This window comes from Ascaphus truei, chromosome 2 (genome assembly GCF_040206685.1).
Source record: "Ascaphus truei isolate aAscTru1 chromosome 2, aAscTru1.hap1, whole genome shotgun sequence".
Taxonomy (NCBI): domain Eukaryota; kingdom Metazoa; phylum Chordata; class Amphibia; order Anura; family Ascaphidae; genus Ascaphus; species Ascaphus truei.
The window spans coordinates 168,029,014-168,047,539 of record NC_134484.1 but is presented as its reverse complement, the minus strand read 5'-3'; positions in this window follow the sequence as shown (position 1 = coordinate 168,047,539).

The window sequence follows — 18,526 nt, the reverse complement described above, 5'->3', positions numbered from 1 at the left end:
CATAATTCAAGTGCATTTTTAGCATATGAACATAGAAATCAGATTTTTTTTCATTTTGTTTGTCCTTATTTATTTATTTACAGTATGTATTTATTATTTTTGTCCTTGTAAATTATAATGTGGTCTAATCACTTGACAACACCAAACAAAAATAAGAAACATAAATAAAATGCTGCAAATTCTGCAGCCATCAATAAGTATGAAAGTAGAAAACGATATCATAGCACTTCCACAATTGCAAATTTTGTAAGATTACTTACAGTAATTTATCTAACATTTGATTCTTGAGTGAGGATAATCCCTGAGGATAGTGAAAGATCTGACATGTTAGGTAATCCACTGCAATAAATATATTTAATTTTTGCAATTTTAAAAGTGCCACCATATATTTTTCCCGTTGGTATGCATTTAAAATGTAAAAGCTGCTGTCTGTGGAAAACTTCTGTATAAAAGGAACAATCTCAGAACATTCCATAAAAATGCTTGTTTAAAGATGTCATAAATAACGTTTTTTTTTTAAGGAAGTATTATTAGATAATTGATGTACACATTTTCTAAGCAAATGTAGAATGGAGTCAACAGAATTCATATCCAAGAGGGTTTCTAATATATTTTGTCATTCAGACACAGAAGAAAAAAATATACAGCTACTGTAAGTGACCTATATTTCCATATGCAGCCGAAGTTATTGCTTCATATGGAATTATGGTGGAATTTTATATAATATTCTGCGTTATCAGTACACTGCCATTGAATCATATAGAAACTCTGTGATTTTCTGCCTTATAAAGCAATATGTTGTATTATCAGATGGAGCAATAAAGTTTGCTACATCTGTATAAACCCCTTCTCTGTTGCAGGCATCTGTGATGCAGAACTCTTCAATTTTATATAATCACTTTTAATTCTAAATAGGTGACAACACACAGATACAGATGTAACCAACATTATTGCACCTGTTAACGTGTCAATGTTGTTAAAACAATGTGTTAAATGATGCTTAGCAGCACATCATTTCACGTGCATCTTCATTTGTTTCAATGGCGCAGTGTCAAATCTTGCCTTAAATGATGTGCCAGCTTTTTATGGGTACAATAACATTGGCTACATACTGTACTGTATATATGATTAAATGTGTTCTGATTCACTTCATGCAGAAAAGTATACTTCTCATTTGTATTGATATATTTTTATGCATTCAAAACACATTTGACACATTTTGATAACTTTTACCAACTTTCAGAGACAGAGAACATCATTATGGCATTCAAGCGGTTACATGCAGTATAATTGCATATGTTATTCTTCTTTCCATATGGACAACAAGTCATTAATAGTATGGCACATATATGATATGATGAGGATAGCAAGGATAGCTCATTTGACTACATTTTAAATCTTTACTTTCTATAGGTTCGAAAATATAGATTACTATTAATGTAATGGAAACATACAGTACAATTGTTGTTTTTTTTTTAGAAAATAAGGTGGTTTAGGCATCAAGGACACTTTAGAGCAACTATAGTGTGTTTTGACCCATTGCTCAATTTTTTGGGATACACAGTTGCATCATATGAAAGAAACCGCTTCTTACAGTACATCTGGGGCAGATTATTGAACATAAGAGTTAAAGTACACCACATTCAATTTATCAGATTTTATTTTACATAAATTGAAGAGAGAGCAAAATTAGAAACCCACAGATAAGCACAATGTGATATAGCACATCTTAAAATGTGTGTCATGTAAATGGACCTTAACTTAACCTCCTTTTAATAGTCTCCAAATCACACATTGATGGATCTTGGGTAAAAATATGAACAAAGTGCTAAGGTTGCTACATTGGCACTTAGAGACATGAGATGAAAACAACACAAATTGCAATAATTCTGCTCTAAAATTGCCTTGATACTGCTGCGGCCAAGTTTATTCGAGCATTTGCCCGTTCTTGGCCGCAGCAGTAGCCTGGCGCGCGCCCGAGAGTGACGGGCGCGCGCCGAAGCAGCGGAAGAGCGCCCTCCGATCGGGGCGCTCTCCCTACCGCTGCCGGGTCCGCCGGGTCCCCCGGAACCCCCTGCCGCTGTCCCGCGATCGCGGGACACCAGGGCTCCCTCGGGGAGCCCCTGGACGCGCGTGCAGGGGGCGCACGCTCCCGAAGACGCGTGACCGCGCGTCTATGACGCGCGGCACGCCGAGGGGCGGCCACCAGCAAGCCGGGAAATCTCCCGGCTTGCGGATCTGGCCGCAGTGTGATAAAGTGTGTCGGTAGTGTACATCTCTCCAATAATGGCTATTTATCGAAGTCTCTCAGCTCTAAAATTTTTGTAAAGGTTAATCTGTTTAAATCCAGTATAAGACCATTTGCACCAGTATTGTGTTAGTTTTCCAGCTGTAAGGCTTTCAAAAGTAGACACCATAATGTATTATTGAAGAAAATCTAATGAGAACAAATACAGCAAGGAATCACTACTTACTGTGCCATGTTCAAAATTATGTTTTGGTTCTTTAATGCTATACTTTTATTTTTACAATTACTTTTTAGACTGAGAATTGCACAATACAGACAGTAAAAACTGAAATATGGGTGTCAGAGCATCTACTAAATAAGATTACCAATTACATCTACAGTAAGTTAATTCAGAAGCTTAAATTCAACTTTCGAATCCGAGCCAGATTTGATCCAAAATCTGAACAATACTTTTCATTTTTATTTTTTTTAATTATAAATTGAGTACCAAATGTATACAACAAAAGACAGAAAAGCCCAATGCTACATCCAATGTGACAAAATATATAGTAAATAGTATATAGTTCAATACTTCAATAATAATATTCTCATGAGTAAGGATCATTTAGTTAAACCCTTTGACCAAAGCGTTATAAGCCTACAATTCGGCGTCAAGGCATAACCAAATTTGCTGGTCCTAATACTAAACTGTGAAACTTCTCTTTTACCTCTGTTGGAGGGAGAATGACCATAGTAGGTCTGTCCATAAAGCAAAATGAAAAAACCTTCCCTACTTTAAAAAGAGGGGAGGGGTGAGCTTAAACCCTGGAGTGAGGGCCTCCCAGGGTTAAAGCTCACCCCTCCAAACATAATTACAATTCCCCACAATTTTTTCATACAAAGATCCAATAACTTTTCTTGGCCTACTATATTTGCAATTGTCATTTGTATATAAACATAATTGGGCAAATTCTACTAGCTACGATTTATGACAATCCGTGTCAAAGAAGCCCTTTCTGATCAGATTGCATGCTTTGCTATTCTCAGCCATTATTGCATGTAAAATAGGTGCAGAAAAGTATTTTTTAGTACTGTAGCTCTGCCAATCTGATCGGTTTGTCCATAAAACCTTCAACTCACATTTTTTTTTTAAGATAACTGGAATTTTTGTAGCTCCGTTATTAAAACCGCTTTAAAAACTCACATTTTTTTAATTCCACCTTCTGTGTGGTGATATAGCCTCAATGAACTCTGTTTTACATCCTTACAATTTACTAAAGCAACTGGACTGCAGAACATGAACTGACTTAGTGTATGTTATTAAGTATTCTATATTAATTTGAGCTGTTTTACACTAAAGTTGAACTCATGATGTACATTATACAAATAATTAGGTCCCCTATAGAAATATCAATACATCACAAAACAGTACATAGTAAAATATAATCTAAATAAATATTATCATTAACAATAGCAATGAATATCATGATTAATAACTTAAATTAATATAATTAATAATAATATTCACAGCAATTAATATTATCATTAATAATACTTATCTTGTATAGAACTGCAAACAGGATTTGAACAGAGAAGTTCAAGAAATACCCCTATAACTGCACTCTAAACTGTATGTAAATGTTTCAGAAGTAGTAGGGTAAAATATCCCCCATACCAGAAACTAAAAGGCGAAAGCGGCGCAAAAAATAAAAAAGTTTTATTACATAATTCAATAATAGACACTCAAATAGATAAAAATGGGTATGAACTGGACCCCTAAAAGGAGCGAATGGAGTCCTAATGGAGGTGCTTATAGTACTATTAAACCTTTATAATTGCAGGGTGCACCCCATAGGCTCCTGCAAACTTAGGGACACATATAGCCACTGAGTCTGGGTATATAGGAGTGGTATTCCTACTGGTGTATATACTCCTAGAACTGTGTTGCAATAACCAGGGTGTGGACCCTATAGCGTGTGTAGCTGGAGTACTGCAGTCTGTGTGATTGGCTGGGAATGGGTAAGTGACAGAGTATTCCTAGGTTGGTAAATATCAGCACTATGTGCTACGTGTAGGGTAAACCAAGGATATATATATACTGTGGATAATGCAGTCCTATATGCGACAGTATAATCACAGACCCCAAGAGGGTAATGGCATATCCGTCTCGCAATTCACACCTCTGCCAAGTTAGCTCACAAAGCTAGAAACTCCTTAAACACAGATGGCTGCCATTACAGCCGCAACAAAGCCCGTGGTTGGCGAATTGCCAAAGCCCACAAGGAGGGAGGTATAATAAGTCCCAGCTTCAGGGAGCTGAAAACCGGCTAGCCTATACCAGGAGAATAAAGGAATACAACCCGTTTCAGATGGCTGAGAGTGTCTTTGCAGTCGCTCCTACAGTGACGTCGCCGTCATGACGTCAGCAAACACCCGACACGTGTTTTCCCCTGATGAAGCGCGTCATCCGCGCGAAACACGTGTCGGGTGTTTGCTGACGTCATGACGGCGACGTCACTGTAGGAGCGACTGCAAAGACACTCTCAGCCATCTGAAACGGGTTGTATTCCTTTATTCTCCTGGTATAGGCTAGCCGGTTTTCAGCTCCCTGAAGCTGGGACTTATTATACCTCCCTCCTTGTGGGCTTTGGCAATTCGCCAACCACGGGCTTTGTTGCGGCTGTAACGGCAGCCATCTGTGTTTAAGGAGTTTCTAGCTTTGTGAGCTAACTTGGCAGAGGTGTGAATTGCGAGACGGATATGCCATTACCCTCTTGGGGTCTGTGATTATACTGTTGCATATAGGACTGCATTATCCACAGTATATATATCCTTGGTTTACGCTACACATAGCACATAGTGCTGATATTTACCAACCTAGGAATACTCTGTCACTTACCCATTCCCAGCCAATCACACAGACTGCAGTACTCCAGCTACACACGCTATAGGGTCCACACCCTGGTTATTGCAACACAGTTCTAGGAGTATATACACCAGTAGGAATACCACTCCTATATACCCAGACTCAGTGGCTATATGTGTCCCTAAGTTTGCAGGAGCCTATGGGGTGCACCCTGCAATTATAAAGGTTTAATAGTAATATAAGCACCTCCATTAGGACTCCATTCGCTCCTTTTAGGGGTCCAGTTCATACCCATTTTTATCTATTTGAGTGTCTATTATTGAATTATGTAATAAAACTTTTTTATTTTTTGCGCCGCTTTCGCCTTTTAGTTTCTGGTATGGGGGATATTTTACCCTACTACTTCTGAAACATTTACATACAGTTTAGAGTGCAGTTATAGGGGTATTTCTTAAACTTCTCTGTTCAAATCCTGTTTGCATTATAACCCACCCCTTGCACCTACTTTTTAAGGACAATTGGTTAATTAGGTGAGCAGTTCTTCAATACCCCTCTTGTATAGAACTGACATTGCTGTCCATATCATCTTTGAAGGCACAAGACCCTGCACCGTAGAGGTTGTATTTTTGGGGGATTAGATAAAGTAACTTACTCAAGATCACAGAGAGATCACACCGCGATCCGCTGCAGTGTCATTCTTTGCAGAGTTAGTGCATTTACACCCTGCATGTACAGTATGTGCCAACATTGAACACAAATGTTCATAGTTGCCAATTGAAAACATTTGTTTAATAGTGCAACTGGCATAAGTCTTTTAACCGTTTGTAGGTGTTCATCAGACCCAACCAAAATAGAAATGCCTTATTGGTAAGGATCAGTGCATACATATTTATTGACGTTTGCTATACTGCAAGTTGCATATTATGTTAGAAGATTTGTCACACCACATTGTACAACATAATATAAATTGTGCACACTCTGTTTTTACATAAGGGGAAAATGTCTTCTAGTTAACTTTAATATATTTTAATGAGATATACCGTGTTTCCTCGATTCTAAGATGGATCTTTTCTTCCCATTTTCACGTCTAAAATTGGGATACATCTTAGAACCGATGTTTAAAAAAATAAAATAAAAATAACTGCTAGGGGGCACTGCTGGAGCAGCCGCAGAAACATTCAGCGCATACCTAAAAGCTGCTGTTATTGGGTTTGTGGCGGCCGTGTTTAAGTGCTGGATGCTTAACCATGCCCCCCCCCCCATGACTCATGATGTACTGCAGAAGGTCGGATACAGGGACAAATTGAAAATTGTGAGCAGTGTTGGCAGAGGGTGGGGCTATATGGGTACTCTCAGAATGAGGTTCATGTTTGTGGTTTGGGTTGCGTTTCAATAATAAGTTAGTAGCACACACCACAAAGTAATCATTGAATGCATTTGCAATGACAGTTGGGTTTGTCAGAGTAATATCCTCCATAGTGATATTACTTGGTTGTTGATGGCTAGAAGGCTGGAATATATTGTTGATAACCTTCTAGAAGTTAGCTGGGTTTGATGTATTCTGGAGAAAATTGTCAGAGTAATATTGTGCTTTTGCATGTCTTGTTTGCCTTGAGCACATGTTCCGCAGGCATCTGTAGTTATTAAGAACCTTGGTAGTGCCCGTTACTTTGTAACTTTTCCACAAGGCATCCCTGAAATGGTAGAGTGCTATAAGGTCAGTTGTAACCCACGGAAGGTGGGCCCCCAATACTCCTATTCTGCTTAGTGGTGCATGGGTATCACATATTTTTAAAAACTCGGATTGGAAATAGTTGAGTTTAGAATCAGGGTCAGGAATTAAATCAATTCTGTACCAAGGGCAGTTGGTAATTTCAGCCAGAAACTGTTGTGGGTTAAAGTATCTAAATGTTCTAGTGATGAGAACTTTAGGGCTTGATTTGGGTGGTTTCATTTTCCTTACACAGTACACTATTGCATGGTCACTGAAAATGTCAGGAAGGATGCCAGAGGATTGGATTCTGATGGGATTTGAGGCGAGAATCCAGTCTAGCGAGGAATGGTTGTGAGATTTCAGGTTTGTCCGTCTGGGTTGGGAAATGAGTTGCGTTAGGTTAAGTGACTTGAGTTGTATCTGGATTTTGTGGTTTTTAGTGTAGAGCCAATTGTTGTTGAAATACCCAAGAACTACCAGCTCTCTCTTCTCATTCCGAGAAGAAATGGAGCCAAGAAACTGGGTGATATCAGTCAGGGACTGTAGAGGGGCTTTTGGGGGGTGGTAGATGCGAGCAACCAAGATGGGCTTAGAAAAGGGGAGGTAGATTTTGGCAACAAGGATTTCAAAAGAGGGTGGGCTTTAGGGGCAATTTAACCGTTTAAATTGTAAGGTGTCTGCAATATAAAATAACACCCCTCCTCTTCTCTTTGACCTATCTTTCCTTGAAATGGAGTATCCCTGAATGGCGAAATGTGCATCAAGGGTTTTAGGGGTTAACCATGTTTCTGTGAGAACATATTAATGTGTTAAATGAAAATGTTTGCTAAATATTTACATTGTTACACTTTAAATTATCACAGGAGCGTCCTTTTTATACCTCCTCTTTTGCCTCATAGTGATTATCTGTCCTTGGCCAGGGGCCCTAGTCCCAGCATCCACTGTCCTCCCATCGTACCATGATCTCACAATCATTTGTTTATCTCACCCAACAATCAGTGCACAACTACTATTGAGCTTGATGATAATAGGGGCAAGGTGTTAGTGAATAAAAGTCGTACATACAGTATGAACATTAAATTGGCAGTATATAATACCATTTAGGAGATAGTGCTAGCTCTGATGAAAATTTGCTGATTGTACCAATGTGTGAAATAAAAATGAACACAATCACCTAGCTTAATAGTAGTTGTGCACTGATTAAAGGACCTCTCTTCCCCCTTTGGGGATGGTTCTTTGTAAGTAGACTGTAGCAGTGTAACGACATTGCGCATGCACTTATAGAAACACACAGCTAGCTTGGTTATTACATGGGACCTATATCTGAAACTGAATCAAACCAGCAGCGTTCTTCAAATTCTCGTAGTGTCTGTGCTACTGAAAATTTCTAACATTCAAGTGTAATCACACTTTGCTTCAAATGTCCCTACTTTTTCCTTTGTTGTTGCATTCTCCAAACTGACAGAAGAATGCTGGCTGCTTGACTCCAGCGATAAAGCTGAAAAACTTTCATGCTTCTGAAGGCAGCTTGCATGACAACAGTTGCAAAGTATTTACGCACATAGTGTTCTCGCTTCTTTCTTCTTTGTACACAAGCTCTGTAATATTTCTGAAGGGCCAGAATGCTTTTCTTCTTTCTCTCAGAGCCCGCTCTGATTTGAGAAATTTCCAATTGAAGATATAGGGATTTGTTATCTTCATGCTTTAACACAATGTCTAATAGGAAGGAAGAGCCTGGGCACTACGGCCATGCCATTAGCATTTGAGAAAGGCCCTTTTGGGCCGAAACGTCATCACACTGGCTCACTAATAAATTTTTTCATAAGTAGAAATCCGTAGTGCCCAGGCTCTTCCTTCCTATTTGATGTTGGAATACCACCCAGAGATTACCGAACCAGGAGCACCGGTATTTATTATCATTTTCTTTGTTGGGGCGTGCAGCTACTAATTTGTTAACACAATGTCTGACAGCCTTTTCACGTACTAACAGCAGCTCTAACTTTTCTTGTTCCATTAGCTTGTTCACCTTTTCTACAGTACTTCGTGAAGCTTCTCATAGGGAGAAGGAGTGGCTCAGTGAGTAAAGACAATGGGGCCGATTCACTAAGCTCCGTTAATTTGCGCTGAAATGGGATAAATTCGCTCGGGCGCAAAAGGGTGAAGCCAAAAGCGCTATTCACTAAGGCAGCTCGGCGCGTTTTCGCCTACCTTGCCAAAAAGGGCCATATTGCGCGAGCACCTTTTTTTCCCCCAGCTATCGTGCTTAAAGTTAGATAGCATGAAAACTGATATAAACAAAGCAGCCTGTAAGAACTGCTTGGAGATGCTGTGTCTCAATGCACGGCTCTTACAGGCGATCGTGATGTACAAATATGATTTTTAATACTAGTGTACATGTGCAGGGGGTCTCCTGAGCTGAACCGCATTGGTTTCAGGTCCGGGGACCCCCTACTTCAGGAGATACAGGCCCCGTTATGGGGTGCCGGTATCCCCTGCAGAATGTAAATGCCCCGGTCACGTGACGCGGGAGCTTTAAAAGTGCAGGGGATACCAGTACCCCATAACGGGGCCTGTATCTCTTGAAGTAGGGGGTCTCCGGACCTGAAACCAATGCGGTTCAGCTCAGGAGACCCCCTGCACATCTACACTAGTATTAAAACACCAATACCAATAAATAATAATTCATTACCGTAGCGGATAGCCGCTATGGTAATGAAGATGCATTAATGTACATTTTAATAATAGTGTGCGGGAGCAGGGAGTCTCCTGAGCTGAATTAATGGCTCAGGGACCCCGTGTTTCCCGAGTTACAGGCCCCGGTATGGGGCATCGGGTGCCAGTGTCGCCGCCATCTTTATAGCGTCCAAGACACGACATGGGCTCTATAAAGATGGCGGCGACACTGGCATCCGATGCCCCTTACCGGGGCCTGTAACTCGGGAAGCAGGGGGTCCATTGAGCCCCAAATCAATGCAGTTCAGCTCAGGAGACCCCCTGCTCCCGCACACTATTAATAAAAATACATTAAAGCAGCTTTGTTACCTTAGCGGCTATCCGCTAAGGCAATGAAGGGGTTAAGGCATAATATGAAAAAAAGGCTACTCAAAGCTCTGAACAGAAAGTAAAGGAAAAAGAAAAATCATCAGTTTTATACAGGACAACAGTGGCTAAATGTGAGGGCGATTCAAGCGCTGGGTCCGTGCAGAGAGTGGAGGTAAACACAGGCAGGGTAAACAGTGACCGGATTCCAATGGATAGGAGCTGGTAGGGATGTATGCATAACAGAGGAAATGTATAATTGTACCTCTGTAGTCCTGTTTTCGCCTCTCCGTCAGCTGTATCCCTTTGCTGTGTGGGGCACAATAGAAAATGTGCCGCCCTCCTCTTCCAACGATGCTGTGGAGCTCCCGAGTGCCGGTGATGTGCGTCACAAACTCCGGTCCGTCCGGGAACGCTCCGCCAAATCTTTAGGTTCCACTTGCCGGAATCAAATATCTTCCCTAGCGCGCCCTCACCGCGACTGTGCGTCCATCCAATCATTGAGGCAACATGAGCAGAAGAAGGATTGGTTCCAGACCAGGTCTGGAACCAATCCTTCTTCTGCTCATGTTAAGGCATAATAGCATGATAATTGGGGACAATTGCCCCCAATAAACATTGCAATATACAACACACATCCCCCCCGCCCAATAACATATACACTACAGTAATGGGCAAAATAACTATTATCCACATATGGATAATAATGCATTTGCCCATGAAAAATACATTAATCACAATAAATAAAATAAATACATTTTGTACTCACCCTTGTCCGGCACCCACGATGAAGGCCATCCTAATCTTCATCACCGTCCATGCCCTCCGGTGCTGCAAAATATACAAAAGAAAAAAAAGAGCTAATCTAATGTCCCCTAACCCCTTAATCACCTTAGCGGCTATTAACCGCTACAGTCATTAAGGGGTTAACACACCCTCACTCACCACTCACTCGGGAGGCTAAATACCCCCCACTACCCCACCCATGAGGCCTAACCGCCCTCACCCACTACACACCCGGGAGACCTACCCAGGCTCGGGGACAATAACCCCTTCCCCAATCCCACTAACCACAATCAAAACAATACACAGCCCCACAATAAACATTACTGTATTTAATAAATAATACATAACCCACCCCCTGTGCCCCCCATACAACAAGATTTATTCTTTGACATACAGGGTTAATACCCCAGGCCCACGGGAGTCCCCGTGGGCCTGACGGGTGTCCGTAGACCTCACAGTGGCCCAGCAAAAGGTTTCAAACAGGGTCTGGAGGCCTATAGGTGGTCCCCGCCAGGCGCCGTGGTCCACCAGGTGGTCTCCGTGCGTCATCGTGGGCCACAATGGGGTCTCCCCGGCTAGGCCCGTGGGTGTCTTGGGGGGCCCTGGGTCAGACCCACAGGTGTCTGAGGGGCCTCGGGTGGTTCCCACTGGGGTCTGGGGGCCCTCGGGTGGTCCCTACGGGTCCACGGTGCCCCCATGTGGGGCCACCGGTTCTTCCCCGCAGGTATCCCCCGTGGACACCTCCAGCCTGGTACCCGTGGAAAGTCCGAGGAGACCTCAGGTGGTCTCCAGTGGTCCCCGCAGACCAAAGGAATGAACCCTGTATGTCAAAAAAATAAACCTGACCTATACATTTAAATACATAAATACCCCCCCCCCCCCACACACACAGTACAGTAATGGGCACAATAACTTTTATCCAGATATCGATAATAGATTATTTGTCCATTATTAAACACATTAACTAGCCTAATAAAATAAATACAGCTCTACTAACCTCAGCAATATCAATCACCTCCATCAACAAGTGCCCTTTGTCCTCCGTAGCCAAAAAAAACATTGCAAATACATTGGGATATCACTTAATCCCTTCATCACCTTATCGGTTCATAACCACAAAGGTAATTAAGGAGTTAAGCCACCTTGACCCGATACCCACCCTTCACTCATTTATTTGTACAGTGGCTTCATCATGTATATATAGATATATATATATATATATACATGATTAACCAATATACAAAGAAATGGTTAAGGATATACATGCCGAAATACAAATATCTCCAAATATCAAACAGCACGAAGCCAAATCAATATCTAAGAAATTCAAATAAAAACAATCAATTTGACGATGTGTACATGATACAATTAATCTGTGCATCATGTATACTTTGCCAAGCAATGGTCAAAATCAAATAAACTATTCCAAACAAGATACTGTACAAACCAATCATTAAATACTGTACAAACAAAGCAAATCAACAGAATTAAATTACCATCAATTAATTAATCCAATCGCAAGTCAATTACACAGTTCAAATCCTAAAAACAAACCATTCTGAAAAATAATCTACTGTATGTCAAAGTAACCACCATGTGACTAAATCTAACTTCCAAAAAGAAGCCAATTAAATAATCTATTGCAAACAGCCTTTAAATTAACCTTAGAAAAAATAACATGTACATTACAAACACATTTTTACACAAAGCAGCAAATTACAATTAAAAAAAATGAAAACAAGGCAAGCAAACATTATGCAAACAAGTTTTTATTATACCTGTATGTATGTCCATCTATAGTTTACATACATACATACAGGTGCAATAAAAGAGCATACATTTTTTTTAAATAACATTTAAATAAACATACAATACATCCAGTGACTGTTCCTGTACGTATGTATGTCCAGTGACAGACATAAATTCAGGGCCAATAAATGGACATACCAAAAAAAATGGATGACATTAAAAAAATGCAAAAAAACCTGTAAAAGTAAAATAATATACATTTCTTTGGTTTACTTACCATTAGATGAACGACTCACCCCGAATCCCGTTGAACCGGATGTGTCGAAGAAATAATCCAACAACAGGAACCAGGTAACCATAAAAAAATAAACCATTACAATCCAAAAGTGTCTGTGTCTTCTTTCTTCTATTTGTAATCCATTGCGGGGGTCTTCATCTGTATCTTCTCCGTCTTCATCTGTGTCTTCTTCTGCCTTCTTCCGGGTCTTCTTATCTTCATCTGCCACGCCCTGGTCTTCTTCTTGTTCAGGAGGTCCTTCTTCCTCGGTGTCTAGCTTCTAAATGAGACGACATAGACATTTATAGGCCTATGACGTCACATTTTCATCATATGGTTCCCACGGTCCTGATTGGGCCGTGAAAACCATGTGATTTTGCCGGGGAAAAAATTTGATGACGTCATTTAAAGGCAATGACGCCAGCCAATCAGAATGGCTGTGCTTCATTTGCCTTTAAGATGATGTCATCCAAAGAAACATGGCCGGCTTCACATGGTATGTGCGTGGGAACTCAATCCCAATTCTGATTGGCTGAAGCAAAGCCTCTGTCACATGGTCTACTAGAGCCAATAAGAGTTGGGATTGAGTTCCCATGCTCTGATTGGCATCCGTACCATGTGAGGCCGGCCATGTTTGTTTGGATGACGTCATCTTAAAGGCAAATGAAGCACAGCCCTCCGGTGCTGAAAAATATACACAAGAATAAAAAGAGCCAATCTAATGTCCCCTAACCCCTTAATCACCTTAGCGGTTATTAACTGCTACAGTCATTAAGGGGTTAACCCACCCTCACTTACCACTCACTCACCACTCACTCGGGAGGACAAGGGTGAGTACAAAATGTATTTATTTTATTTATTGTGATTAATGTATATTTAATGGGCAAATTCATTTTTATCCATATGTGGATAATAGTAATTTTGCCCATTACTGTAGTGTATGTGTTAGGGGGGGAGGTATTTTTTTTATAGTATTTTTTTGGGGCACACCATTGGTACCGCAGGCCCGCGGGGACCCCTGGATGCCCGCGGGGACCCCCAGCCACCCCCAGAAGCCTGAGGGAACCCCCGTAGTCCCACGGGGATCACCCGGGACCCCCACGGGTCAGCCGGGGACATCCTCGGGCCTGTTGTATGGATGGTGTGCCTGCAAAAAGGTAAACAAAGATTTTTTTTCTAAGTCCAGCTCCTTTTGCGCCTGCCTTTAGCTGGCTCGTTTGTCAGGCGCGTTTTTTAAGGTCGTTTCACTTAGCGCTGCTTAGTGAATCTCAAGTACTGGCAAAAATCAGCGCAATAGCCTGATCGTGCGCATTTTGCGCCGAGGGCTGAAAAAAGCCCTTTTAAGAGCGATAAAGCGCAGTTATCACTGCTTAGTGAATCGCACTGCAGTGTTTATCGGGCTTAAAGCCACTTGCGCTCTTAAAGCCACTTATCGGAGCTTAGTGAATCGACCCCAATGACTGGCACTGAGTTTAAAGCAGCTTAACCGGTTCAATTCCTGGTGTTGGCTCCTTGTGAGCTTGGGCAAGTCACTTTATCTCCCTGTGCCTCAGGCACCAAAAAAACATAGATTGTAAGCTCCATGGGGCAGGGACCTGTGCCTGCAAAATGTCTCTGTAAAGTGCTACAAAAAATAGCAGCACTATACAAGAACATGTTATTATTATTATTTATTTTGCGCTGACCTTGTCAGTGAAATCTGAAATCTCCACTTTCAGACTTCTGTTCTCTCTTTTTACAGTCTCTACTCAGGTTCAGCATTCTTCAATTTACACTGCTCTGTGCTGAGTGCGAACCTCTTTCTGAAAGACTTCAAGCTTTGCGCTGAGGTTGTATATCTCTTTCTGAGAGAATCCCAGCTCGGTGGTGAGAATACAGGCCTTCGTGAGAATACAGGCCTTCTTCTGAGAGACTCCAGTGTCTGCCTGTGGGGTCTATTCTAGTAGCTTCAATGTTATCAATGCAAAATCTAACATTTTGGCATGAACATCGTCATGTCATCGTCTGACATCTCTCGAACATCTCATCGTCTGACATTTGTGTTATGGTTTTCAGAAAGAGTTATCTCAAGTCAGATACCGCAAGGTAGGGAAATGCCATATCGCTCGGATAGCAGTGTCTTTGGCTGTGTAGTTTTCTAAGTTCTGCCCCTGCGATCTGCCTGCATTCTGTTAGAGCTGCACAGAGAGAGCTGCATCTCCCTCCACAGCTCTTACAGGCTATCGCATTGTTTCTATTTTAATTTAATAACACAGTATTGAAGCAGGGGCTCTCGGGAGCTGAATCGCATTAATTTCAGCCTTGGGACCCTTGCTTCCCAAGTTACAGGCCCTGGTATGGGGTAATAGAGAGAAAAACAGTGCACAACTCTCATAGTCAAGTTTGTAATAAGCACAATTGTGCAAAAAGTGAAGTATTGCACGTACATCAAAAGTTTTTAATGCATTTCATGTGACATACACATGGGTTACCACAGCAGGAATCTATGTCCACAGACGCTGTATCTTTTCGAGATGAGTTAAGTTGAGTTGATCTTTTTTTCGAATTGCTAAATTGACGGCACCATCCAGGGGACACAGGACTTGTACGGTAGCAGCACCGGAGCATCACCTCGATCTCGGCAGCACTGCAGAGACCACATCAGCATAGGATCACCATCCAAGGGGTAAAAGTGAGAGAAGGGGGAAATTGAGAGTTAAATGATGGATTAGGGGAAGGAGGGTGTAAGAGTGAGAGAAGGAAGGAAGATTTAGAGAAGGGGTATAATGAGAGAGAAGAGGGGGAATGATAGTGAAGGAGGGGAGTGAGAAAGAAGTGGGGTAAGAGTGATAGAAGGGCTGGCAAGAGTAAGGCCACAACTAGGATGACTGCACGCTTGCTCGCGAGATGTGCGATCAAAACAATGTACCTGAATTGTAGTGTCCATACTGCACATGTGCGCATGTGCGGCGATGCCTGTAGAGACAAAAGTTTTTGTCTTTGTCGCGCGATGCCATGTTCATGTGCGCAGTTCAGCTAATGAGGGCAAACCACTCACATGACATCATAGGCATGCACCCAGGCACGCCCCCCCCATCACGCAGCACTGCAGGCCAGGATTTGCCCCAGCTTCTTCACTGCGTTACATCATGGCGCTCGAGCATGAGTGAGCCTGCTTTCACCCTGGCTGCGGCCGAAGAGAGAAGGGACAATAATTAAGAGAGGGGAAGCATTAGATTGAATGGGGGGAGAATGAGAGAAAAGTTAAAAGTAAGAGTTAAATGATGGGCTGTGAGAAGGAGGGGGTACGAGTGATCTGAAAATCAGAACAAGACAGGATTTGTCAGCAATATGACAAATGGGTCTAGTGTAAAATGAGATCTCTTTCCTCATGAAGTTAGAGAGAAAAAGGGAATGGGCAGAGAAGATAGAATTGGGAGTGAGATAGAAGTAGGAAGAATGAGAGAAGGGTGATAGTGAGAGAGAAGGGGTGAGATTAAAATGGGGAAGGTATAGAAGGAGAAAAATTGAAAAGTGTTAAAACGTGGGGTTGGAATATGAGAGAGAAGAAGGGTAGTGGGAGAGAAGGGGGAAAGTGAGAGAAGGATGGATGAGAAAGAGAAGGGATGGGCAGATTGATCTATAAGGGTGGAAGAGTGAGAGAGAAAGAAGGCGAGAGTGAGAGTAAATGGGAGTAATGAGAAATGTGGGGACAGAATAAGAGAAGGGGGGAAAGAATGAGAGAGAATGGGAAGTGAGAGAGATTAGGGGAGTGAAAGAGAAGGGGGGAGATTGAGAGAGAAGGGTGGAAGAGTGAGAAAAGGGGGGAGTGAGAGAAAGGGGGAATGAAGGAGAAGGAAAAGAGTGAAATAGAGGAGGGAGAACAGTTAGAGAGAACGGGAAAGGGTGGGAGTGTAAGGGGGAGTTAGAGAAAAAGAGGGTAAGAGTGAGAGAAGGGGAGAGAATGAGAGAAGAGGGTCAGTGAGAAGGGGGGAAGAGAGAGAATGAGGGATGCAATAGAGGAGGAAAGAGTAACAGAGAAGTGGAGGTCAAATGAGAAAGAAGTGGTGAAAGAGTGAGAGAGAAAGGGAAATGAGTGAGAAAGAAGGTGGGTAGAGAGAGTAAAAGGGGTAGTGCGAGTGAAGGGGTAAGTGAGAGAGAAGGGAGTGTAAAAGAGAAGTGTGAATGAGAATAATGGGTGGAGTGATAGAGAAGGGGGCAATGAGAGAAAGGGGGAGTGAGAGAGAAGGGGAGAAGAGTAAGAGCGAAGGAATGAGAAAATAGGGAGGGTTAAAGAGTGAGAGAAGGTGGTGGAACAGTGAGATAGAATGGGAAAGTAATAGAGAAGGGTGAAAGGGTGAGAGAGAAGGTGGAAGTGAGAGATAAGAGGGGGAGTAATAGAGAAGAGTGAAATGGTGAGAGAGAAGGATGGAAGAGTGAGAGATAAATTGGGGAGGTAGAGAAGGAGTGGGGAATATTGTGAGAAAGTGAAGAGTGAGACAGAAGACAGGAGTGAGAGAGATGATTAGGAGTGAGAGAAGCGGGGCAAGGATGAAGATAGAAGTGTGGCAAGAGTGAAAGAAAAGGAATGGGAAGAGTGAAAGATAAGTGGATAGAGTGATAGAAGGGGGAAAGGTTGAAAAAAAACAGGGGAGTTATAGACAAATACCATACAAAGAATAAGAAAATATGTGTCAAATGTATTAACATCAAAAAAAAAATCCAAATGTGCCGCTAATAATTTGAGGTACTGTAAGTAATTGGGGGGGAGGGAGGGATTTTACACTATGTTTTTTATTTGTTTTTATTTTATAGCCAACCCATCCTGTGTAGCCTAATATTTTATTGAAAAACTTATGGTCAATGGAAGACACTGATGCCTTAGCAACAAGATCCTGCGATGTACAAACAAAATGCATTTAATTTGACTCCATGTATTACAAGCATTATAATCCCTCTTTTGATTTCAACATGATCGACTAATCTGCTCAAAGGGATAAGCCTTGTCTCAGCCATGATGACAGGCTTAAAGAATGATAAAAATTAGGGCATTCTCACAGATTATCAACTGTAACAACAGATAAGGCTTATGAAAACAAAATTTACTACAGGTGGTGGTTTGTGGAAATATACTAAATTGAAGAGTTAATGTCAGAAAAGTACAATAGCCTTCATAGGCGAATCCAATATACAGTATATCATGTAGTACTGTACATTTCTGAGCAAATATAATGCTCAATAAAGAAAGGTAGTTGTCATTCTTTTTATCACAATTTGACTTTTCTCTTACCTTTTCATCCTTTTTTCCTTTGCTCCTTCTTTCCATCATTTTTCCTGTCTTTCTTTTCTATTTCCTATGTATTCCTTCCTTATATTCTATTATTTTAGCAGTTTTGTGCAGAACTAAAGTATAAACAATAGAAAAAAAATATGCCCTTTCTTTTGGTTTTCTATCCGAAATCTCTTAGGAAGATCAAGATTTGAAAGCAGTAAGGAAACAGATTATAAAGTCATTGCAATTTCATACAGTACTACGTATTACTGAAATATTTTAAAAGACTTTGATCAGTTTCTGTTTTAACATGGGTAGTCAGAAACCTTCAGAGGAATTGTTGTTAGAGAGATGTGCATGAGTTGTGTGGGGAGCGGTCACAGAGAAATAATTATATAAGGGGAGAAATCTCGGTACAGAGAATGAGTAAGTTATTTATACCTCCTCTGGAATATTTGAGGCAAAGTTGTAGAATTTGTAATAAATTAGTATTGTACATTTAAAAAAAATGTGAACCTGATACATGTCCTAATATTTGATCACTTCAAAAACAAATATTTTGTATGGGTTCCAAGAAAATGGCAGTTACTTCTTTGCAATTCCCAACACATTCTCCT